Source organism: Ascidiella aspersa, chromosome 1 (assembly GCF_963924565.1).
Source record: "Ascidiella aspersa chromosome 1, kaAscAspe10.2, whole genome shotgun sequence".
Lineage (NCBI taxonomy): Eukaryota > Metazoa > Chordata > Ascidiacea > Phlebobranchia > Ascidiidae > Ascidiella > Ascidiella aspersa.
The window spans coordinates 9,480,265-9,506,927 of NC_139447.1; the positions used below are offsets into that span (position 1 = coordinate 9,480,265).

General features: G+C 41.3%; 1 protein-coding gene across 1 annotated transcript in view; it reads left to right on the forward strand.

The window, feature by feature from the left end:
• Positions 1-26,663, forward strand: part of LOC146167121 (rho guanine nucleotide exchange factor 28-like) — a 111,556-nt gene that overhangs the window by 53,353 nt on the left and 31,540 nt on the right. The gene's annotated exons all lie outside the window — the stretch shown is intronic.

Sequence of the window (26,663 nt, forward strand, 5' to 3'; positions counted from 1 at the left end):
TTTATTTGCCAGCGCAGTAGGTAAGAAAATTTCAGGATCACTAGATGGCAAAAAGCCAAAAAAAAACAGTTTATTATAGCTGCTTTTACGTTGTATATACAGTCAAACATTACAAACTAAGGTAAACACAACGAAATCGGTAACAGCAAGGAAAAATAAAGCAAAGCAGTGCAGATTAATTAAGGACAAGCCAAATTTGGACACAGCGGCCAAAACCTCGAATCCGCCTTTTAGACCAAACGTTAAACGTGGCGCGTGCGCAACGTAATATTCGGGCGCTATAATGGCTAATGGGCGGCGGAAATTACGGTCGTGTGCAGAATGTCGGAGTATTATGCCGTAAGTGGCACCCCACCGTTCTGTGGCTAAGGCTCGGGGCCTGGCGCCGTCTGCACCAGTCTCAAGATTTTTTGAGCAAAGTGCTGGGTTTTGAGACCTAAAGCTTCCGAAAGCAGCAGCGTTTTAGAACTTCTATCTTGTCTTGGTTTTGTGACGGTTGCGAAAGCGGTTCGGAAGTAGAGTTAGATTTGTTGTTTGAATTTGTTGGTTTCAGCCCGAACAGCGATTTTCCCCTGTTATGCAACCTTTGTTTTAACAGCAGTATCCTTTGGTTTTTGTTGACGAATTCCCTAGAAACGAGTGTTTTACAGAGCATGAGTGTAAGAAATTTAGACGTGCTTAAAGCTTGTTTATCGGAACGGCGTTTTTTGTCTTTTCTGTGACATCTAAGTGTTTTTTTAAACAATATTCGATTTTTATTAGCTGTGTTTTTTCTGTAAAACCTAAAAATACTAATTCTGTACAACGGTAAGGCGTTTAAAAATTTGTTTTGAAATACTGCTTGCATCCTGGGCAAATGTAATTTCCGCCTTTTATAGCGTCGTTTTTGAAAAGCAAAAGCACGCAGTACCATCTTGTTGTGCCCTTTGGTCGTTAGTTTGGGCCAACATCAGTGGTATTGTTTGTTTTCCGTCTCGCCAGGCTAATTGAAAAGGCTCTGCAAAGGTCGTTTGGGTGTGTCACCTTGACACGTAAATTCATTTTTAGCAGTGTTTCAATCACTTGCTTTTTGACAAAGCAGAAACGCGTATTTTAATTGTATTTCCAGCGTTGATTTCTATGCCGTATTTTTCAGTGCTGTACTTCGTTTTTTAAAGGAATTGAGCAAATTTAGAAACACAGGGAAATAAATATTTCCATTGCCATTTACTTGAAGCATATTGCAGTCGTACGATTTTAGCGATATCTATTGTCCTGATTTATTTCTCAGACTAGTTACGTGTTGCATTCCTGGAAAAAAAATGTTTACCAACTAAAGTGACACGCATGTCGAACATCGCTGTTTTAAGTTGGAAACCCATAGAGATACATTTTTATTCTGTCGCGAATTCCGTTAAAAATGCAGCAAAAAAGCCACAACAGACGCCGCCCGCTCTATTGCATTCCTCTGCAAACATTACTATATGAGGGAGTTGCAGCAGCTAATCAATTCCCAGTTCTGCGATGTGACCCGCTTGCCAATAGGGTCGCGACTCTCGCTAATTACGCTTGTTGCTCTCCGGTTACATGCGAGCCGCGGTCGCGCGCGCTGCACCGCCTCCGTGACGTAACACTGGCAATTATGACGTCAGCGCTCGCGTAACATCCTTGACAAGGCCCCCGTCGCTGGTATTGGGCCCTGTATTGCTCATAAAGGCGCTGCGCTGCCTTTTAAGTATTTGTTTTCGCTGGTGTTTTTACGCCCGTAGTGTTGTTTGCCGAGAAACGCCAAAAAAGCAAAAAACGTGAGTTTTTAATTCTTCTTTCAACGTGAACAGGTTACCTTTTCTGTATAGAGGCTTATAGTTTCATAGTTTAAAAGGTTTTCATTAATGCGTGACTCAGCGATTTCACTTGGCCTGTCCGCTGCCGGTCAGCCTGGATTACAATGACTCAGCAGAGTGGACGCAGCAGATCGACTTCCAATCTCAATCTCAACAGCGGCATCTCGGAGCTGAGCATGAGCCTCCGCAAGAAGAGCAAGATGGCACTGCTCCAGGTCTTCCAGCCCGGAGGACGCAAGACGGACGAGGACGCCTCTGATGACCAACAGCAGCAGAGGATCCGATCCAACTCTGGATTTGTGGATTACCTTAAGGGCAAGAAGACGCGAAACAACAACAGTGTGAGCTCTGCTGGTTTTCTCGACACGGCCCAGTTTGATTTGCCCGACGACAAGTTGCCGAAGACAAAGAGCGGATATCACACGTGGAGTTTGCGCCGCACCACGACCCCCAACAGCAACAACAGCGGATTCCATTCTCCTTCGAAAGGATCCCCGAAAACGCCCAAGAAGTTCTCGAGCTTCGGCACACTGGGAAGATCCAAGAAGGGAAAGCGCTCCGGCTTCACGAGCTCAACCTTCCGTCCTACAGAGGAAACGGCGGAGGAAGTGCTTCCGAGGACGAAACAGAGGACACCGGAGTCTCTGATCGGTCTCTTCTCTTCCGGTCAAGAGCCGGACTCGGAGTACGTCGAGATCCGTTGCCAGGACAGCAGGAACAACGGCAGCAACCGGAACTCGCTCGGAAACGATGACTCCGGAGACTACGACGAGATCAGCACCGGGAGCTCGGAGGAGAAAGCCTCCGACCTCTCGAGGAACGCAAGCAACTGCTCCAGGAACTCGACCTCCCACATGCCTCTGAGTCCCATCCGTCCTCCGAAGACCCCGTCCTCTAAGGAGCGCTCTTCCCCGAATCTCTTTCGTCGGATTAACGACACCATTTCGCCGCGGCAACGGCGCCGGGCCCGAGCCAAGATGGCGGCCGATTCCTCCCGAGCCTCCACCTCCGAAGAGGAGGAGGAGATGATGCGGAGCATGGACGACAGTGACATCACAAAGGCTGGTGGTCCGGAGGATGTGTTTGACACGTGGGACGGTCGCAACGCGGTCACTCTGCCGCGTAAACCCAAGAAAGTCGCTGGTAAGGTTGTTTGTGGTTTTAAGCAGCTACTCAGTCGTATTTGCTGGTTTGCTCTGCAAGAATTTGTCTCTTTTCGTGGTATATATATATATAGTCGTAAAAATCCATTTTTTTAACTGGCCTATTCAATGAGGGACTTAAGATCATACAATCAGGCTTAGACTGCATTTTGTCATTCTTAACAGGTAAGTTTTGGAGGCTCGGGCGTCGTTTTTGCTGGTTTGCCCTACAAAATTTCGTCTTTTTCGTGGTATATGTATATAGTTGTAAAAATTCGACAAGACGCTATTTAAGCAAGTTTTGGCTGTATTTTCTTTGTTAGATAATGCTGATCGTTGTGTCAGTGTATTGCAAAACAAAATCGTTACAAGCTAACATAGTCTATAGGTCGAGGCGTACCACGGGATACCACTTGACATAAACTTACGACGCAAGTTTATGGTCGGATATAGTATGTAGACAGGTGTGTTGCTTGTACATCATTTGTAAAGAACAAACAATTAAACTAATTGGTATAATAATTTGGTCAACGAGAGGTAATTTTTTTCTGTCCGTTAGGTCACGCTTGTAAGCTATAGTAGTAAGTGAAGTTCGTGTGTTCGATTTGCTTCCTAACAGTTTAATCCTCCATAACGGTTTAAATTTAGCTCCATAAAGCAGAAAGAGGACGTTCAAATGGCTCATTTTCAAGTTTTCAACGAAAACGTTACGTCACTTACATTACGATCTCGTTAGTGTAGCTGTAGGTAACGCCTTTGCGACTGAGCAGTTGAGCACACACAGAAGGCGCCTTAGAAGGCCCGAGCAGGAAACGTAAGCATACCGGCACGCGACAGGCGACACGCGACACGCGACGCGAGTTTAAGTGCTCGTCGCAACCTCGTGTTATGTATACTGTTAACTAAGTCCGTCGTATCTTTCCCGATGTACACATGTACACAGGTAGGTTAGGGTCTGCCTAAAAAACCTTACAGCAGAGCTGGAAATGTTCGCTGCCAATGCGTCGCTGAACACATTTCGGACCCTGCGGTCGGGCCAACAACTAAATTGTCGGGTGTTCTCTGCTGCTTATCCTAATTTACTGGTATCGCATGCCTTGAAATGTTCGGTACCTACGGTATTTCGAACTCTACGTTTAACAACGCTTTTGTGCAAAGATTGTAAGGCCATTTTAGGTCTGTATCTTCTTTATTTTAATCCTCTTTGATCTCAGAGGTAACCTTAATTGATGCCAGGAAGAAATTGCCAAAAAAAAGAGACTGGCTTTAGCAAACGCACCACGCTAAACTGGACATAGCTAAAAGGGTTAAAAAAAATACGAACGAGTCGAGAAAACGGGCAAAACTTTTAGAAACTGTTAAAAAGTGTCGCTTTTTTCAAGTCGCGTTATAAGTGCAAAAGGCATATTCAAAAACGGCAATTTCAAAATTCCAATATCCTAGCTTGGCTCTTCATGTGAAAGCTATTTAAAGACGACTCCTTCTCCAAGTAACAAAATCCTGGCTCTTACGACCCGCATAATTATTTTAGATGCAGTGCGTCTTTATTGCACAAGACTTTTGCCGCACGGGTGTCTGTCTGCGCCCTTTGACGTCAGCTTTAACCGCTTATGACGTCAGATCCGACCGCTTGTGACGTTATTCCATTCCTATCGATTTTACAACGGCACACAGCTGTGCCGATAAATTTATAAATTTTCGAACGAATGTGGAATTTGTGTTCAACAGCAAAAAGACGGTCTGGATTTCCTGGTTTGGGTAAAAAACATTTTGAGTAGTGTGAAAAAAATATTTTAGTAACTATTTTTATAGACCTCATTAAATAAACAAACATCGTGTGGAATAATGTTCAGGAAAAAATTAGCTCTGTAAAAATTGGGAATTTGTTTGGTCTTTTGTTGATCCATATTTCAAAAAATATAAATAACGATGTCGCTCACATGTAAGGTTAAAATCAGTACCGAAGTGAACTAAAAATACGTTCAATTTTTGAAAGTTAAAATGATGTAGACCACTTTACTCTTATATATGATATAATGCGATCGCTATTACTAAAAAAATTTGAGCGTGATTAGACGTTTTCGCTTTTGGTTTAAATTCTAAATGCGCTCTAAACCCTGTTGGGCCTGTGTGACAAAAAACAAAGTTTTGTGACCCAAAGCTTGGAAACTTTGTCAAAACCTTAGTGATCCGAACCTTAAAAAAATGTTGTGACCGAAAAGCTTAGTGTGTGTAACACCATACCAAATACTGATCTTAGTAAATGGCCGTCTAATTCTAAACAGAGGAATAAGGTTGCACTGTATAAAGACAAATTGTATTGGGATCTCGACGAACTTTCGCACAATCGTGCTTTATCAGGTCGAAGTATAAATCATATGTTTTATACATTGACTTGATGAAGCGCCGCTGTGCGAAAGCTTGTCGAGATTTCAATGCAATTTGTCTTTATACAGTGCAACCAAATACTGAAAAACATTTGTAAAAAGGGCATAACCTTCAAACGTGTTAGAACCTCCTAAACCTGGCGACCCCTTGCCTTGCCCAATGCGAGAAAGCACAACAGCACCAAAAGCAGAATGCCACGCACAGCAGGCTTTCAGCAAATCGGCCAAATTGCCGGTGACGCTGTTCGCTTCTTATTGGGCCCCCGGCGGGAATTTCAAGGTGACCTTTTGCGCTTTTTTTCGGCCGCAACCTCGTTTGGCCTTGTGCGGGCGCGCTCGAGCGTGACGGGCGTCGTTCACGCCTGACTGCACGCGCCTTTTCACGTACGCGAAAACCTGAAGCTGGAGAAAAAATAGAAGGTTTGGGGTTTTCTTCTGCCTGGTGTTTTTGGTGGTTCGAGGAACCAGTTGGCGAATTGCTGCGAGTTAACGAACTTGTGTCAGCGGAAAGGGTTGTTTTGCTGTCCGTGTGCTATATTTAGACGGATGTTCGGTCAGATTCAAAGTTTGTGACTACGATTTTCGGAACACGAGGTTTTGGTTAATTGCATGATAGAAATTTTAGGAAGAGAAATCTTAACAAAATACATTGCGTCCTTCAGCAAAAAATTAGATTTGAGCACTGAAACATAGTCTCCTGTCAAGATTGACTTTTAAAAAAATTGTTTATTTTATATAAAAAAAATAGCAGGTCAGTAAAGAATTTCACTCTTCCGTAATTAGATTGGCATTAGAAACAGCAAATTTGATCGAGTACTGCTAAGCTCAGTGTAGCGGGTGCGATTTTCGTCATTTCGATTGAAACAAATATCGTCTTTGTGTATCACAAGTTGTGTAACTTTTAAACTACACTCGCGCACCTGTATTTTTACCTGACGCGTGAAGAAAAATAACTTACGAAAGCCGATATTGTAGCTTGGGGGGCGGTCGTCAAGGTCAAGTTTGTATTTCCCGCTGTTAAAAGGGTTTCTATTGTACAAGTAGCTTTCGCGCCGGAACCTATTGGTTTCACGCCTTGCGCTCCTCTATCTTCATACCTGTGCAAGTTTAAGCTGCAGGGCTTAAGGTGCCATTGACGTTTACAGTGGAACGCGAACCGTTTTATTTTCGCCTCGTTTAATCGGGCGTAACGCGATGATGTAATGTCTTCTGCATCCGTGCTGTCCTGGGCTTGTAGAACTTGTGTCTTGTAAGAGGCTACAAAAGCAATTTGGCGATATACGGATGTTTTTTTGCGTTTTTACCATCAGTGACCCAATTTAGACACTAATAATTGAGCAGATCGTGCAAATAAGAGTTTAAACTAAATATCGCGTGTGTTTTCCATTGTAGTTTGTGGCTTACGCTTGCAAAACGTCAAAACGTAACACAATGGTTTGTAAGGCAATAAGACCAATATATCGGTTTGAACAACAAAATCAACCCTATTCGCCATATTAACACAGTACAAATAATAAAATAGTCTCCAAGTCCCAAAATACGGTCTACAGTCGAGAGCCCCCCTGCACTGAAAGCCACAAAACTTTGACCGCATTGCATTTGGTTTGAGCTTGTGTGACTGTAATCGACACTGGCCGTTGTTTTTGTTCGAGTGGAGGCCCCTCAATTAAGATTGAGTAGCTCTCTGTTGAATGTGTTGTTATTTGGCGAAAATCCTCGGGAGATGCGTGACGTTATCACGTAGATTGCGAAAAGGACACCCGGAAAAATATTTTTTTAAATATATTTTTTTAGATCAAAAATTCAAATACCGTTATAAAAATAATTTTTTTGAATTAAAGTTATTGTGATTCCGATCCCACATTTAATCCTTAAGAAAATAAAAAACACGTGTACTTAATGCACTTAATTTTCTTGTCTAAGATTTTAATTCTTAAAAAAAACACATTTTAGCTGCTCTGTCGTTGCCAATAAGAGAAAATGTTGTTTTACGTTGAGGGTTTAGCACCCCAGGTTGCGACCCATTGTATAGAATTACCCCATGAAGTACTTTGCAATGTGCAGTAGGAATTTGCATCCCACCGACGATTGGTATTTTGCGACTTGACTGCTAGTCATGCGTTAGTAAGGTCTCGTTAGTTGTAAAGCGCTGGGTGCATATCACGGGCGAGGTATGGCGCGATGTAGGCCTTTTACAATTATCGCCCTCTTGCGATTCTGTGTATATGCCTTGATAATAATGAACCGTTATCTTTTATAAACGCCCCTTTTTTTTACAAAAAGCAGTGAAAAAAAATCGATTCGACAATACAAAAGCGACCAAATTTCGGCGGCAAAAAGTGCAAACCTTTAAAAAAAACGGCCTCTCTTTAAAGCAACAAGACCTAATAACAGCATGTACGACAGGGGGCGCGTTGATGTGCGTACTGGCTGTTGTTTAACAGTTATCTATTTATATTGAATTTTTTTTCGAGGTGATTATTTACATTAGCTTAACAAAAGCCTTAAAATCGTATTTGGCAACGCAAAAGCGACCAAGTCTCGGCAACGAAAAGTCCAAACACCTAAAAAACGGCCTCTCTCTAAAGCAACGAGACCTAATAACAGCATGTACGACAGGGGGGCGCGTTTGATGTGCGTCGTTACCTCACAAAAACCGCTCGCTGCTTGACGCTTCGCGCCGCTGAATAGAAATCTCCCTCGCAAAGCGTCGCCTCACAAACACCCAGCGCCAACGTAGCGTGTCTGGCGGAAACGGGGTGCCGCTGCCTTGTGTTCCATGTAAGCCCCAGACAATGGTCCCCAGCGCCCCACCCCGCGTTTGATGTGACCCCTCGCGAACCCCGTCGTACGACCCCTGGAGAGATTAAACACGGGCGATTTTGTTGCCCAAAAAGTCAAAAAAAATTATTTTTGTTTGCGATTTAATTTGCGCCCCCTATTTTTGGTAATTCGGTCTAATTTTTTTTTTTTAATTTTGGTTGTCCATACCAAATTACAAGATTTTGTTTCAAACTTGGTATTTCAGTCTTTCCTCTAAATTCGTAAATATTTCTTATAGCCTTCTCTTTATTTAAGTAAATTGAATGTTTATTTCTCTCCAGTCTAGTAAATATGTTGTAATTTTGTCCAATGTATCTAGATAGAGCATTTTAAACAACAGCTTTCGTATGCTTGTCTTATACACGATAGCTGAACATACTTTCGCTTTATTTAAGTCAAAATCGATTTTTATTCGTCGCGTCTTTTTATTCGAAGACCTATTTTAGTCAAATACCGTTCAGTAGTATCATATTCTCGCGTTTTGAACTCCAGAGCTCAACAGAGAAGCTGGAATTGCTGAAACCTCGTTCCAGTTGCTACGTTTTCAAATGGGTATGAAAAGTTACTGTAATTGCGCCACGGTTCGGCACACTTTTTTAGCAAGGAAACTGCGGCAATAGTGAAATATTTTTAGGCAAAACGAAATGACTTGACCACTTCAACTATTTAAGGTGTAAAAAAGGTGCTAAAACTGGTTAAAAATTACAGCGCGACGGTTCAAGGAGTCAAGTGATCGCAATATGTTAAAGAAATGCAGCTGTAGTTGCGAAAACTCTCAAAAATTTTAGCTTTTTGCCGCAGCTCGTTTGATCTCGTAGTCGCCTGGTAAGCGCAGAAGTCTGTTCATCAGCTACCAGCGGCGCAAAAGTAGAAAGGTGCCCTTGTTGCGCCATTAGGGCCACGTAGAACGCGCCTTGCTATCGCCCTGGGGTGCGTGAAGTAAAACTGCTGCCGCTGATGGTAATGATCTTGACAGTGGTAATGACGCTGTACTTGAGCAACCTGGGTTAGTTGCTGCTTCATAGCGCTGCTGCGTTTTGTTAGCTTGGCGACTTAAAGATCTACAGGATTGCCTTTTGCCGTTTTCCTATACTGCCGAAGACTTAGATTTTTTGTGTTGGTCTAGTTTTGCAAGTAAGTTGAATTAGGACAAGCTTTTGTTGAATTTTTTTGGTATTTTGATCAAACAGTTTGCTTTAGGATTAGGCAGAAACTTTAGGCCTCACTGTTTGCATGGGATCACTAGAAATACCAAGTTGAATTTTATTCTCAGTTATGTTTAAAATGCACCCGTGATTTCAATATAAAATGTTGGATTTTTCAAGTTCAAAACCTGACATTAAACGGAAATTAAGTTGGCATTTTGGTAGGCTTGTCAGTTAAACGAGTACATTATAGTTCAAAATAGGTTTGTAGATCAACTGACCGTTTCAGTAAACCGCATCTTGTGGTTAAACTTTCATATGTCACTAAATAGCATAATAGTTTATGCAGATGCACTTGCCCGTTTCTATCATGTCCATACATACCGAACTATCACGAGCCTTCTTGAAGGCTATGGCGAGGTCATTGTGGCGTTTTAATGCGCAAAAAGGTTTCATTTAAGTTGTAATGCTGAATGCTGTTGCTAGTTTTGATTGAACGCTGCTACATCAATTGTAAGAGTAATAGAAGTTTTGTAATCTTGGTTGTCGCATCCATGCCGCGTCTCTATCGTCAAAGTAAGTGAACAATTCTTCTTTATCTCGAAAAAGGTGTACAACAAAAGTCTCGTCAGCATTTCATATTCGATCTTCTATTTTTGTTTGTCGTAAAATGCTTTCGGAAAGGTTCGTGACCTGCATTGGCAATAACGCCTGGTCGAATTGCACTTAAATGCATTAGATGGTTGATAGGCGCCAGTCGCTAATTGTTTGTTTGGTTTCAAACGTTGCACAGATAATGAGCTGCCAGTGCTGAATCCACTGTCGTTTTGAGTGATGGTTTAAGCCGGGTACAGTTGCACCTTAATTTTTTACCCACAACCATGCAAAAAATCACTAAGTTTTGTCCTTTTATGTAGAGAAAATGTTAACCATTTATTCCCTTTGTCCCAAAAAATAAAATCTTATATTTTTTGCATGTTTGGAAGATAAATAAATAAAATAAATGATTTTAAAGATAAAGAAAGAACTTTGAAGCTTTTTGAAAAATCCTAAACATCGGTTTAATTTTGTTGGCAACTTTTTTAGGCATGGAGTCCCTCAGTCTGTGTAGGCCCGGATACCTTCACCCGTGTAGGTCCGAGTGGTGTAATTTAATCAGTCTTAGCGCCTTCTGTCGTTTAGCTTCCAAGGCAACTTTTGCTTTCCTCCACGAGGCACCTGTGTTGTTATAAACGGTTAAACGGATAGCGGCGCCGTCAAGTCAAAACATTCGTCAGTAAAATTCGGGATGTGTCATACCCGCCGTATCTCAGACCTCGATCTGTTTTATCCACGTTCATTTAACGGAGATTTTCTCCTGAAAAAATAGTTGTCAGATTTCGGGCGAGTATCAGTCTTATGAAACGTTTTATTTTTTAAGTCATTTCAGTTGTTTAATTAATTATTAGGTGATTGTAAGTGTAGTTAAAAAATTATAGTTAAAAAAATCGAAAAAAAATCAGTAAATCCATTAGGTTATTATTTAGAAATTTTTAAAAGTCAAGATGATATATTGACTTAAGTACGAGTAAACTAACTTACAAACAGATACACGTCATTTAAAAAGTGGTCATTTAAACAGTCTTTCTCTTGAAAAAGTGCAGTTTCTATTGCAAGGAGTCTTCAAGATACAACAAAATTAACTAACAGGCATAAAATGCCAACCTTGGATAAATATGTCGCGTGAAAAATGCCATTTAAACTGGCTTACCACCAGGCAAAAATACCGCAACCTACTTTGTAAGTAATCTCCAAGAAAGACAACAACAACACTGTCCGGCGAGGCTGGGAGATGCCAACAGTTCTTACAGAAGAAATCCCGCCTACACCGACATACAGTGTACCGGGACCAGCCAACTCGTGGAACGTAAAGGATTGTGACGACCTTAAAACCTCGTCACGCCTCAAATTCGAGGATTACTGTTAGTTAGAGTCGTAATCGCCCGGTCGCTAAATGGCCGCGCCGACCGCTGGCCGCCCATTTGTTTAAAAATCAGCTCGTGCTTGTCATTGTCGGTGTACCTCCTGTTGTAAGAAGCAGGTCATATTTTAGTATTTGAGTTTTGACTGCAGAAAACATAGCAAACAATCGTCAGACAGATTTAGGAATATAGCAAACTGAGGTATTCTTTCTATGAGATTTTTATCTCACAATATTCAATCTATTAATTTTTAATATGATTCATAATCTTTTGGCGAAAGTTAATTAATAATAAATATCTTTAAAATGATCCCAGACCACCCAGAAAAATATTTTCGTTTTTGTAGTTATTTACTTGGAAGACGGGGAAATGTATTTAAAAAAACATTCAATTTGCGAAAAATGTGATCATTAAATTTTCGATTTTTTTGTGTGTTTTGCCTGTTTATGACTTTTTCTAAGAGTCGAAAGAATCGAAGTCTTCGGCTGTTTTTGTCAGTTTTAAGCGTTTTTTAGACAGATTGTGGCAGCGGTTTTATAAGCAGATGTATGGTTGCTGATTTAGCTGTGCGCTTATAGCGTCTTGCTTCCCTGGGGCAAATAAGATCGGTTATTTTTGAAAATGTGTGTATGTGTTTACTTTAGGCACGTGAGACTAGGAAAACATACCCTTATTTAGCTTGGAATTAACGCCGTTTGTTTTTACAGCTTCTAATTTTTATTACAACCTACTGCGCTAAGAATTTTTATTTCAGTATACTTTATGCAAAAGCGCTGTACTTTGTTTATGGCACTTGATGCAAAATAACAGTTTTCTAGTAAAGTTTAAACTTGCCAGGTCAATTTTTGGGATAATTTATGACGGAAAGTGTTGCGTTACTTACCCTACAAGTAGGTCTGTATAAAAATTATATATTTACTCAGGATAGTGTTTGCGACGATAAAACTCTTGTAGGTTTAGGCCAAATTTAATTCCAGCATTCACTGCTGTTTGCAAATCTTAACCGCAACATTTACATTTAAAATAAACTGCTGATTCTAAGCATTCGCCTTTGTCAAACAAAAAAGTGTCCGTAAGGAGCCGGCACCGTTACACGTGCAACGTACTTCTGGCATTGACGCAAACGCCCGGCCAACTTTCACATCGTTTTAATTTCCGCTTTCGCTACACAAAAGATTGGGAGTCGCCCGCATTATACCGACGGGCGTAACTTTGTTTGCTGAGCCGTTCCCGAAATCAAATCGAGTTTTTTGTTACGTCTGTTACTTTGTACTATTTTGCGCTTCGGGTTAAGGACCAAAAATTTACAACCTTTTAGCTCTTTCCAGCTTAGTATGAGTGACCGCTTCTAATTGGCTAATTTGTTTCATATACAAATTGTGAATTTCCTTAGTGTTTAATAGCGGTGTAAAGTTTGCCCGAAAAATTGGACGAAAAAAGGGAGCCGGCTGCTTTCGAAGTAGCCTCGTAAACTGGCTTTTGCGCCTTTCTTTGTGCGGTTGAATCGTCGTGAAAAGACGTCGAACGATATTTGCTCATTTGCCGCGCTCGCGTTTGTCACGTCACACTCGCAACGTGCCGCAAGTCGATCCGTTAAGGTTTTTTGCTTGATTTTTTGTTAGCCCAGTTTTTTGGTAAAAAGCCTTGAAACTTAGTTTTCGCTTCCGTTTTCAAATGTGGTTGTTCTCAATCGCCGTCAGCCTATCGGTCAAAAAAGCTTTTAAATCTCTTTCGGACGATCTATTATAATTAAAGAGACTGATTATATAGCATAATGGCGCATCCTGCCGTTACACACACTCGACGACTGTGTAGGTTTCTGTGCAGTTTATGAATTCAAAGCTGTTTATCAGAAATCAAAATCAAGCTCTTTTTTAATCGAGGTTTATATTCTTTGAAAAAGTTAAAAGTTCATCTTGAAAAGAAAAATAGTGAGAAGCTTTGTTACTAGAAATCTGCCTATTTTAGGCAGAGTTTAGGAAATATAAGAAAATGTTACATCGGTCAAAATTAAAGGGGTTCATTCTAAACCGCACTATTCTTTGATTCTGTATATACCTGAAATTAAATTCCTAAATTTATTTCCGATCTGCCGATTTATAACCATTCGATCATCGCGGTGACCGCTCCAATTTGCAAGCCGTCATGTTTCCAATTAACTTTCGTCGTTTTCGCGTCATCAACAAACGCCCCCATTGTGACGTGTGCAGCGGCGCGCGATCGTTGGCGGGCGTCGACGCCGAATCGCAATGCGACAATTAACGGATTTCCTGTTGTAAAACTTCTCTCTGGTCGCTTTTGGCCGGTGTGCTTCTCCTTTCGCTACTACCGATGTGTGCGAGATATTGCGAACCGCGTTCGGTTGGTTTATTTGACAAAGCTCGCCTTTTTAAGGCTCTGTGGTGCAAAATTGGACAGGAAATAGAGTTTTGTAAGGGAAACTGTTTTTTTTTTTTTTTTTCTTCAAACTAGCCAACTTTGGCAAACACAAGGTACGAAAAAGTGGCGATGGAAGTGATTAAGCTTAAGGAAAGTAACCAGGTAAACTCGCAATAGTGTCGGCTGTTTTTCAGCAACTGGTTTATGTCAGCTGTCTATAGCGTTTCAAAATATTTGAGTTTGGAAGAAGAAACTCATCTACATTTTACCCTTATATCAGTGATTATAGAACCGGGTCAGTTGTAAAAAACAAAAGTAAAGGCTTTAAAATTGCAGAAGACAAAGCTACAGATATATTTTGCCTGTTCAGCTTGAACAGCATCTAAAAGTGAAAATGCCAACGGGCGTGAGTTCGACTCTCACTTACACTCCAGTTTCAGACAAAGGATCAGAAAGCAAATATATCAACGGACGTGAGTGGGATTTTGCATTTTGATGCAGTTTATTTGTCTGGTTGCTATAATTTGATGGATTGTCTATACATGTGAAAGCAAAATAGTTCCCCTGTCGACCCAACAAAAGGCAGCTTTGCCATAAAACAGCTTCTTCTCCACACCCGACCTCGGGACTTTCCGCTAACAAGTAGCCGCTAACTAATTCCAGGCGTTCTATCGTCTAGTGGCGTTCCCTCGCCAAAAGGTTCGTCGAGTGATTGCTGGATTTCTCCGACATTCACTGTCTAGCATTCTAGCGGTTGTCGCAACAGGCAGTGCAAGTGTTATAAAGATTCGATGCTCTAGTGTTATGAGAGTATCCCTGCTTTTCGTGAGATGTTGTTCTTTGTACTCGTTTGTTTTTGCAGCTTTTTAGACAACTGCTTTCCGCAAAGTGGATAAGTTTATTCTATAATATTTCAAATGGTTTAATAAAGAACAGCTCGCCGTTTTTCGAATTAGTGTATGCAGGCTTTAGCTTTAATCTCTAAGTTTTTTTATTAAGATAAATTTAAGTGCTGTTTATTTATTTAAAAAAAGTTGTGTTAGCAATAGGGCAAAACAATTTGCAACAGAAAATGGAAATTTAAATATTATTCCCTAAAGCTTTTTGTTCGTTTTTTTATTGATATTTATATATTCATATTTTTATTAATGATATCGCCTCGTGTGTTTTTAAACGAGGCCTTAAAACCTTAGTGGTTAATTAATTATGGATTAGCAACTATGTTTGGTCGTAAAAGTTTACCAACGCCATCTAGCCACAACGATAACTTGTCTCGGCTGATATCGCCTGAAAAATCGCAAAGTGGCCGAATGCGCCAACCACGAACAGAAATGTATCCGCATTTAGGCTCCTCCATCTTTCACTTCGAATTACGTTGCGCTTTGCCAGAAAAGCTCGCGTGTCAGAGCGTGGGAAAATTCAGCCCGCCGAACTTTTGACAGAGCTCTCTACCGATAAGCAAATATATATTGACGTATGATGATATCGTGATTTGCGAAAATATCGCCCGGATCGCTCGGCACTTTAGTTTTTGCGGCTGTTGAATTGCCAAGAATCAGTCACGACTTCGATAAAATGGGATTTGTATGATTTATGTGGCTTTCAGAAATTGGATACCTCAATTTAAGTGCAGTTCAAATGCAAAAAGCCTTATATCCATCTATCCCTTTTTGGTTGGTTTATGATAGGTTTTTACCTTTCACCCTTTTTGATCGTGGTCAGCTGAATTTTTGGCTATAAGGTTCACGATTACTCAATTCGTTTTGTTTTCTGTGTCTGTGACGTAACCGTGATGTAATGGTTATGATGATTACGAAAAAGAATCCGAAACGCAAATAGTAAGTCCCTTATTTATCGCAACTATACGCTAATTTAGCGCCGGGCCCGGGATATTTAAACGAAAGCGTAATGCAAGTGCTATTTAATTATATTTGGGAATGGGCGTGCGTCAGACGATGCATTGTAGAAAAGTTAGTTTGAAGCCGAAGAAACGTAGCAATATATATATTGGGTCAGAATGGCTTTCGCGCAATTTGCATATGCGGCGGTTTGTTTGGAATGTCAGGCTTCGTAAAAACTGACTAACTCTGTTAACTTGCTATATATTTAAAACCTAAAAGATTTTTTGTACTATAGGGTTCATACACATAAGTAAATAGAATCTGGTTGTTTTGCTTTTTCCAAAGGGTAAATCACAGATTATTTCCTGCTACCAAAAAAGCGCGTCCAATAAATGCGCAAACGTTAAAAAAGCTTACGATTGCGAATACATGCCAAATCTTGTTTTTTCTCGCCTGAAAAGGCTCAATCGATATGTGAAAGCCTCACGACGTGCCCCGACGGTGTGGTCAACGATTAACCAGCAAGCTGCTCGTTGAACGGACGAAAATATTTTGTCAAGGGGTCGATTTATTGTGGAGCTCAAAGGAACTGTGTGCACATTACACTTGTCACGGGTTTAGTTCTGCAAATATTAGACAATACTCACCGAAACGGGCAAATAAAAAGTAATACGAAAGATAAACCATTTGTGCGCCTATGAATTGCTATTACCTGGCTTATCTCCAGCTATTCTGAACTGCAATACGCACCACCTTTTGGGGGCGATTTTGCGGCTAAAACCAGGATCCTTTAGTTTTATTTCTATTCTTTTTAACATTTTCATTAACCCAGTTTTTGACATAACTGATAGGAACACCTGCTGCTTATATTTCAACCCTATTTTCGTACCATTTACGCCCCTTGAAAAATACAACGTCAAAACGCCATGAAAATATCCACTGATTTTTAAGTGGTAATGCACATTGGATTTAAAATTTCCTCCAAAACGTGATTTGCAAGCAGTCTGGCTCTAATGAACAAACTAATCAATGGGTAGAAATACCACAGAAGCAAGTCTTTAACAAAGAAATGCGCTATTCGAACATATCTTGTAAATCGAGCTTTGAAAGGTCCAACAGTAGACGCATTTTTTGCCTTTTTTTGCAAACCAGTCGAAGCAGTCGTGGCACCAACAGTTGACTCTTCCAAGTCGCGATTGCCTGGGATATGTTTGCACGCGACCGCTGTATTCCCGCTTTATTGCCAATCTGACGAGTTACCCTTGGTTTAATGCGAGCCACGGATTGGCCTTTGTCTTGTACGAGGAGCAATGAATCCAATCAGTCGATCGACAATTCTAGGGTTGTCACAACACCAGCTTGACACTGTAGAGAGCATTATAAAGGCTGTATTTTGAGTACAAATATAAGAGAAAATTTAAAAACGATAAGCTACTGCTAAATCTAATTTTTGTGGTAATTATTGAGCTAGGAACGCTGTTCGAAATGTGCTGTTTGCCCGCTTAAGGCCCCAGTTGCGAGGCTCCAGACTTTCGAATGACTTGACAGGCGCCTCTGTCGAGTCACAAGTGCCATTGTCATAGGTCGCGTGTGATTGGGCCTCGCATTTTTCGCCTAATTTGAACGACGCTTTGGGCGAGAGTTGGCCGCGTTTTGTCCTTCACTTTGGAGCACCGCTCTTCTGCTAATTGCGGTTGTTTGGAAGCCAAATGCGCTTGTGGAGATGATGCACATTTTAAATTGAGTATAAAACCGCCTTGTTCTGATCTAAAAATGTTTGTTTGAGAAATGTAACCGTCATTTTTCGGCCGCACTTTAACTTTAGCATTTTATTATTTGTCCGAAAATAGAGTATTTTCGGCACTAAGCGATTTTTATGTATTTTACAGGAAAGTCACGTTTAGCCGCCGCATTATTTCGCAATTAACACAAAGTCAGTGATATCTTGAGAAAATTTAGTGCTGAAAATTTGCCTTTTCATTATTTCAATTCGCTCAATCATCGAGGAAGCTCAAGTCAGATTTAATCAACGCCCAGTTATGCACGTTTACTTGCGTAACCCAAGTCCGGTCCGATTCCGCTTGCTATTTCTGCACAGAGCGACCCGTATAAGGGGGCTTAGCGCCATTAATCAAAGTCGAGGTGTATTGCCATGTGAGCCAGGGTGAGCACGAAATACTGCAATCAATACAAGTCCCAGATTCGCACGACCGAACGCCAAAGCCTTATAAGTGATTTTAACTTCGCGCATAAGTTGAAAATAGCTCTTGATGGTCGAAATGTGTTTGATAAGCGATAAAAATAGCGTTTTGATCACACCGCGATGGCGTGATGAGGATTGTGGAACAGCCAAGGCCGCATTTTGTAAAAACAGTTGTCAGTATTTTATATTTGCAGTGTTTGCCTTTGAAAATTGTGACACCTAGGAGACCCAACATGGTTTTGACTATTTTAAAAAGTGGTATTTGGATTTGACCCTTAAAGGGTGTTTGACTTTTCACTATATTCGTTTTTTGTCCATTAAACATAGAACTTGGTATGCAATTCACCTGTGCAATCGATTGTTACAATCATTTTAAAACAATATGGATAAAATCAACTACTGCATGATTCCGCATTCCTCTTATATATTAGCCAACGTTAACACAAGTCAATTTGGGCTAAATGGCTTCGTTAGACGAGGTGGTACACGGCCAGAAAAGTCGAAGCCCCTATTGATTTACTACGTTCCGAAAATAACACTCGCCGAAAAAAGTCGCCGAGCTACGGTAGTGCTAGGGAAAATGCAAGTGTGTATGCCGCAAAGAACACGCTGGAACTTTAAGCGTCGATTGATAACCCAGTTGTCATTGTGCCGCCCGCACTTCCCGCAGTTGCCGCAATCGGCACATGACGTAATGCCGCTGACGTAATGTGTACTCGACCGTGCGCCGCCGCCGCCCTCCCCTGACGTAATGTGTTTGACTTTCGGGCCATTACATTCCTGGCTTGTCTCTCGTGCATTGTGTTTTGTGTGTGTGTGTTTGTTCGTGTGAGTTATTCGTGCGTCTCGCGCGGAAATAAAAATCAGCTCGCTTTGCATTCGAGAAGCTTTTGCGAGAGACCCTTGCTGTGTGCTATAGTTATATTTAACAGCTGAAATAACAGATAAACGCGTTTTGCCGTCAATGCAGGCTGGCTGCTTATTATATTGTTACTCAAGTATCAAACTACGGAGTTTGTGCAACAAGGTGCAGTTAAGTATTAGATAAATCGGATCCAACATAGAGCTGAAGTCTTGTGTGAAATCGATGTGCATTTCATCACATCGTGGCTTTTTCCTTGGCGAAGAGCATGAGCCTTGTTTGTATTTGTCCCGTGTTACGCCAGAACATAATAAACAAAGGAGAAAAGGATTTGTTTTGTTGATTGGGATTTTCTAGGAAAGATTGTTTGTTGGATTTTACCCGCCTGAAGGTAAAACGCTACTTTCTATTGGAAAAGGAAAACAAACTACAGAACGAAGCAGTCCTTCGTGTTTGTTTTGGCACGGAACTTGTAAAAATTGCAGAATGGGTGTTCCGTTGTGTGTTGCAAAAAAACGACAAGCGTTTGTTTTGTAACGAGGTTCGTAATTTGTTTAACTAAACTTTTTCTTAAAATTATGCAATCAGTGCTTGCATTTAGCAAAGATTTTATCCTCAAGGATACCAAAAGTTTAGTTTGAATCACAGTAGTAACGTAACCGATGCTTTTAGCGGTGTACATTTGATAGGGATGTCTAATACTTAACATTTTATTCGGATATCGATGCTCTATATTTTGCACATAAGTATCGCTAACCGATGCGATACCAATAACGTCAGTCCTGTGATTAAACAGGTAAAATAGATAAACATGAAGAAATGGGTATTTTTTCAGGCTTTTAAACCTTAATTTGCTTTGGGGTTAAAAAGTTTAGTTACCTCCAATTACTATTTTTTGAAAAATGTATCTTTTATTTTGAAACCTCGGCGTTTCATCACTAATCTTGGCTGAAGTTACTTATATTAATTTGGCATCTGATCGGCACCGATACCCCCTAGTATCAGGCGATTACCGATACTAACACTAGGCATCTGTAAATCTTCAGTCGTTAAAAGTTCGGCGATGGCGTGATATTTTGGGGGCGATCGTCGATCACAGTTATCACATGCTTGTTGTTTAATTTGTGGGCATCGGTCGTGATAAACCAGTGCAAGAGATTAAGTGTCCAAACGCTGTCGGCGGCTTTTTACGAGCCTACTAAACGAGACGAGTCCTATCACGAACAAAGAAAAAAATACGTCAATGGTCGACTAGAATTTTCAAATAGGCGTGTCTACCCTTTTCGCTTACCGAACACTTGAAATACGAAAATTGTTTTTCGAAACGCTGGAAAAATTGTATGGGCTTCGATATGCATTCTACTTTAAATCCGGTTATAGTTATATGAAGCAACCTTCTTGCAACCTTGGATACGTTGTACAATAACAACTATAGCGTATGTATTCAAAACTCAGTTTTGCAGAACCGTAATCCCCAAATCAGTTTTTAAGCCCTGTTATCTCAGTTCAACAATGCGCAATGCCATTTGCAACAATATCCCTGCAAACTCACAAATCGAATCTCCGCCCTGCATTCAGTCGCAGTTGTAGCAATGCTGTGTGCCAAGACGGTATACGAAGCGCCAAATAGCGTCGACCGACACAATCCGGCAGGTCGCGAGTTTCGCGTTCTTGTGGGAACCTCTGACTCGATCTCTCACTCTCTCAAGCGTTTGACCTGACGGCAAGGTTGCTGGCGCTGCAGTCGACTGGAGGGGCCGGATCACGCGCTTTTGCCTGAACCTCTGGTAACCCTTTAGGTTACCCGAGAACCTTAGAAATAGGTATGTTTTATTTTGTGACACAAAATTACAACTTCGGATTTGCTTTACTACACGAATTAAATTTAACTATTTTTTTACCTGTCTATGTTATCCCCCAGAACTTTTAGTTTATCTGTGTTAACGAGATTGTAAAATAAGGACCCAAAATAACTAACATTTCCAGTAAAACGCCCGATATAGTAGTTGCATGTTTAAATGACTCTTTTTCTTTCGAGGAACACGCCACACATACTGATAAATCGGGTGCTAAGGAAAGTTTGACAACACCTGGTTTAGTTTGTACGGTTTCCCCTTCTGTTCAATTCTTTGGGACCCGGACGCTTCTTCGGTTCACATGGTGCCGCTTGGCGCCCGCCCAGTCCCCCCCCCCCCCCACCTGCTTTGCCGTGCCTTGCGCTCTGCTAGTTTGAAGGGCTCCACATATACGGCGTAAGTGGGCCAACGGTTACAATCGCAATTCCCATTTGGCCATCAAGTGCAGCTTTAAGGTTTGTGCATTTTATCAACAAAAAAACGGATTGTAACTTTGCAAGCTGTCTAAACATGGACACCCAATTGTTACCGCGTGAGGCGCGTATAGCACGGGGTTGACTCCATGATGCAAACTCCATGATGCCTTTCACAACTGCCAAATGCCTGCTTGGCAAGCCCGCGTGGTAAGTTTGCGACAAATATTTTATCGTGAGTGCAATAACAATCACGCTCGCGACTCATCTAGTCGATATTCACCCGGAAATCCACTCGGACCCCCACCCCCCTATCGCGGGTCACGATAAACATCGCCCCATTATCACGTCACTGTCAAGTCTCAGAAAATCCCCAAACGGCTTAACATGACGCGACTACTAGCAAACAGTCGCGGTTTAGAAACGCCCACATTAAAATACAAACCCGAATGTTTTTACCGTCTTAACACTATAATTAACAAGTTTTACCGCAACAATGCCTAATTTGGGTCAAATTAGGTATAAACGAACCCGTTTTTTTTACATTTCATCCAATCTGTTGGCCTTGTAATGCGATGACTAACTGTATTTTAATATTTACATTAATATTCATAAGTTTTTGCAAACTAGTGCTCCACTGTGGTCAAAGTGGCTATAAAATTCTTGAAAGGGGTAACTATAGGTTCCAAACAGCCTTCACGGTTTTAAAATCTACCCTTTCGACATATCTACACAAACATGCCTCAACCCTACTACACTTTATTAAACGTAAAAAAACAAAAAGAAAACGTTAGCCCCCATACGCGTTAGGGCCGAGCCGTGAGCGCAACACGCCAACCGCCAGTCTGCGGCCTCGACAGTGAATAATACGAGAGCGCGAGTTTCGTGAGGCGATTGCGTGCCAGCAGTGGGTCTGCTTGCGTCGCCAATTTCTGCGTATTACGCTGTCGATTGGCCTCCTTGTCGAAGATCGTATACTGTTGCTTTCGTGTTGTTCGACGTATTCTATTTGCTTGGGCCTGGCGCCGATGCGTATTGCTTCAAAGTGAATTGGATTGACTCTTTGCAACCAGCTTAGTATTTCTATTTGTGTTGTGTTGTTGTAGTGGTGCAGTAGGATGTTTTGGCATACACTTTTACGGAGATGGTCAACAAGGGTGTGTCTAGTTGTTGCTATATCGCAACTTTTAAAAAAATCGCTTAGTTTGTAAGGATTTTATCCTAAAGCTCGAAGCCAGCAAATGTTAAAAATTGGTCTATTTCTACTTAAAACTATACTTAAATCCAGGACCGCTTAATATAAAGAACGTTTGATGTTGTGCCCTCGTTTTAAATTTCGCAAAACATGCTCGGCCGTTAAAACCCAAAATGTTGAACAGTTTGTCCAAATCTACAGTTAACAGACGTTAGACGTAAATCAGAAGCAGCAACAGAAACTTGTGCTGATATAATAACGAATTTTTGCCTTAACTGGTTCAGTCATGCACCTGTTAGTTTTGTCGGATCAATATAAAAAAACGCATTACATTTACACTCGAAAGTTCATATCTACAAATCGGACGCGGGAAACGGTTTGCTGTTGATTTTGAAACGCACGCCGGATGTTTTCGAGCGTGTGTTACGTCACAATCGCAGCAACACCTGCATTGTTGATTTGAAAAAAAACGAGTTCGAAAGTTTCGCCGAGTCCCAATTGATGTGGCGGCGCTCCGGGACGGATTAAACGCGCCGACGCCTGCTTTCAAGTGCGCGCAGCCCCCCTGCGCAGTGGCCCCTCCCCCCGGCGACACTTTGTTGCTTCATAGTACAAGTACATGGCGACGGATCGAAACCTCTTCATTCGCGATCGCAGTCTTCGCCCGTGTGTGTGTGTGTGTTTGTGTTTTCTGTGACAAAGTTGGGAAACCCGGATCTGAACGTTTTAGGCTGCTTTCATTGCCTGTGGATTTACAACTGATCTTTAAAAAAAGGTGGCCGCAAGCAAAATGATGGCCGCTGGATTCGTGGTCAAGTATCAATGCAGATGTAAGTGTTCCAATCTTGGGTTTTGTGTATGCAAATTTGTTGGAAACTCGTTGATTCATGACTGGTTTAGTCTTTAGCTTGTTTCAACCATATAAAAAAACGACTAGGTTACGTCGTGATGCCTGCTTTCGCAGGAAGTTTGTCAAATGATAAGCTCCATCTTCAGCTTTCTAATCGCTTGACATTGACTGTGTAATCACATATTTTGTTAAACGCGCGAGATTATTTTGACGTCGGTTATTTCTCTCTTGATGTATGACCACAGTGAAACCACACTTAGGGCGCAATGGAGTTTTCGGACAGTTGATCTGCGTTTTTGTCTTTCCATATTAAAAAGGCTTGTGCATTCTCCAGTTTTTCATCTTTCAAATTGTAATATAAAGCCTACTTTAAGAAGGTTAAAGTGTAAATTTTTAATAAGTCTTCCAGAAGTCGTATTGGCCAATAATAACTCAGCACGTTTCATAGTGTCCTTAAATCATTGGGGGGCTTTATCCAAGTTCCTGTATTTAAATTTGTGAAAACTACTTTATGAGGGAGAGAGTACAGTTTTAAAAGTTTTGCAGAAGCCACATTGGGCAACAAGATTTCGGCACGTTTCAAGTACAGGAATGTCCCGGAAACTTTCGGAAATGCCTTACCGAAAATCGGTCCAATCTTAGAAACTACGTGCAAGACTATGCGCTATGGCCAGACATGAACATAGCCTGATTGCAAATCCATTTTAAATTTCGCCGAAATAAAACAGGGAAAGTCCACAAGAACGGGTCCGCTAAAAAGCTTATACCTGCTCGTAAGTCGTAATGTTGTTTACCGGTGTCGTAACTCTGGTGTAACTGATTAAATAAGCCAGGCCAAAAGCCCATAGGCGTTCCCAGTAGTTGTGGTATACCTTGCTGCGTCAACTGCTTGGATCATGTTACGAACCAAAGGCTTGATTTAACCCTAATCATCTAACTTCTTTACCAAGCAAGGCACAACGCCATAAGCAGTACGTAGACAGTTTAATAGCAGCTTGGAATTATTTGAACTTTTGGTTTAGGATTGTGGTGGGAAACACGTTGTGTTTAAGGTTAGTCGTTCTTAAAATGTCCGCTAAGATTTTATTTTCCGCTCAACATCTTTGAAATTAATTTACTAAAAAAGTAATTTTTCTTCTGTGATTTTTAGTTATGTTGTTTTGGTTACGAGATCCTTAGCATCACGATGAGTTCTGACAATTAAGTTATTTCAATGTTTTATATGTAACAATTTACCTGCCAATAATAGATGGGCAGAGTAACCTTGCAAAGGCGTTACGAAGAGTTCGCCCAAACACGGCCTTTAAAACTTATTTAACGTTGGACCCTGGACTCACGGAAATAAGTGCTCAATAGTGACCACAGTTCTGGTTCCCGAGCAGCGGTCATTCGTCGAAAGCGCGGCGCTGTTTGTTAGCAGTTGTCATCGCGAGCTGGCCTTGTGTCAACAAGCAGCAATCCTCGACCCGTCGTCCCTCCCGTAAGCAAGGTCCCTGTTAGCTCACATCAGCAACAACAAGTCGAATGTGGAATGTAGAACGACTGACGCAGGACCCTATGGCTGCGGTCAGGTCAGGCCGGGCCAGCGTCGCTGCGCTGACGTTCCCAACTTGTGTTAACCGTTCTGCGCGCGGAAACCAGTTTATGTTGACCAAGCTTGCGAGAAAGAAGTCGTGACGTTTTTCTGAGGCGATTTGAACACGTAGTCTTTGGGTTGAATGTGCAGTTTGTTAGAGATATTATACAGAGCGTTTCAAAGTATGTTGAAGTCTTTTTCAGCAATCTAGTTTAAGGTGTCTTTTACTTTGTTGTTAAAAGGTTGTTCCACTTTGTCGATTGATAAGGAGCCTTGCTTTTCGAAAGGCTTCAAAGTTAATGTCTTCGAGTATGAACGTTTCCTAGTTAAATTTGCCCTGGAAAAAAGCGTTTCTAAAACCTTCTTAAATCCAGTTGATATACAGGGAACTTCCATGTTTTAAGGCATTTTTACAAAAAATGTAGTTTTAAACCTTTTCCGCTTAGCCAGTAAGTTTAAGGACTTATATTTGCAGACGTGATTTTAGCAACAGTAAACGAATATATCCAAGCAAAACGCACAGCTGCATTCCTCATGCGTAGCTCGAGCGTTGTTGGAGTTGTTACGTCATGAATTAGTCGACCCGGGGTGGATGGCACTTCACGCCCAAGTGCGAATGTGCTTGTTTGACTCGTCCGGTAAACCCGCACCACTCTTGGCACGGCGGCTACATACTGTATATGTGGCCACTGGCCAGATTGCATGTGGTATTTCTTTATAATTCCGAACCTAGCACGGAAACAGGGCGAAGAGAGTTATTTTTGTGTAAACTGTAAAATTGGCATAAATTTAGATCCGGAAACAAGTTTGCATTTCCGCTTTAAAGTTAGTAGCTCGAGTTCTTTTATTTTTCCCTTTTTTGTAGAAGTTAGGCAAAAGTTGATGTTAAACAGAAGCTTATCAGGAGCCATTGTAATCGAGCCAACAATATTAGCCCAAAATGACAGCGTACATCCACATAAAGATAGTCCGAAATCTAATTTTTTAAAGTAAAACGTGGACGAAATAATGTGTTCACTAGCCAATCCTCTATTAACCGCCAATTAAAATTGCTGACTGAAAATAGTCGTACCCCTTATTGCAAGAAACAAATTAAAAAGATGCCTTAATTTCGCATATGTTTTAGCTGGGGCCAAAAGACATACATATGAATCGGGAGCCTGGCGCTTGTTAAAGCGGCCAAGTACATTAGCCCGTCAACGTCAGAACGGCATATGCTTGCCCTTGTAAAACGAGCGGGGTGCGGTTCGGCATCGTCACCACATATTTGCACCCGCTGTCTGTCTGTCGCCTCGCCGTCGAAAGGCCAGCAGACGTTCAGTGGGACGGCTCGCAAATTGAGATAGCTCGCTTGCTGGCTTGCTAGGGCGTTTTCGTGGCGGCTTGAACGTTTGAGGTGGTACTTTACGCCTATACGCATTGAAATGTCGCTCGTTCAGTATCCAACCGCAACTTTATTGGAATGGAAACGCCGATGTACAAAAAAGGCGGTTCGAGTTTTGGACGCGTTTCTGCGCCCCTGGTGGACCTTTTGTTGTTAGCTTACGTGGTTTCAGTTAGGAAATTGGAAAAATTCAGCGTTTGTTGTTTAAAGGCAAGGCTGTAATAATTGCCGTCTACATTGGCTAGAGACGCTACGCCTATCTCACTATCGTCAGGATGAAGTTATTTACAGATCGATTTCATAGATTCGAAATTTTAAAAAATCCAAAACTATCCTGCGATTCGTTTATATTGTTTGGGCTTCATGAGATAACTTTCAAAGTGATATTAAACGAAGCATTTAGGCCAGTGTTTCTTAACCTATGTGTTGCCACCCAAAATTGAGTCGTCGTTTGATTTGTTTTGGTCGCCGATTGCAGCCGATTGCAGTCGATAGCATGGTGAAAAAACTAGACAAAAAGACGTAGCTTATGTTAATTAATTTCGCACTAAGAAGAATGACGTCGTAAGTTTTGTTGACTTACAAAAGTTCAGTGAAAAGAATTGGTCGCCGAAGCTTCGTTGTTATACTTACGCTTAGTGTTTAGATCGCTGCAAAAAAAGGTTAAGAAACATTGATTTACCTGATTTGTAAATATCAGAACATACGGTGCATAAAACAAAACTACTGGAGTAGTATGTGTAAAGGGACATTTCCCACATCTATAAGATAGATTTATGGGGTTTTTAATTGCAATTGCAGTTTGTTCTCTCAGTCAGCATGC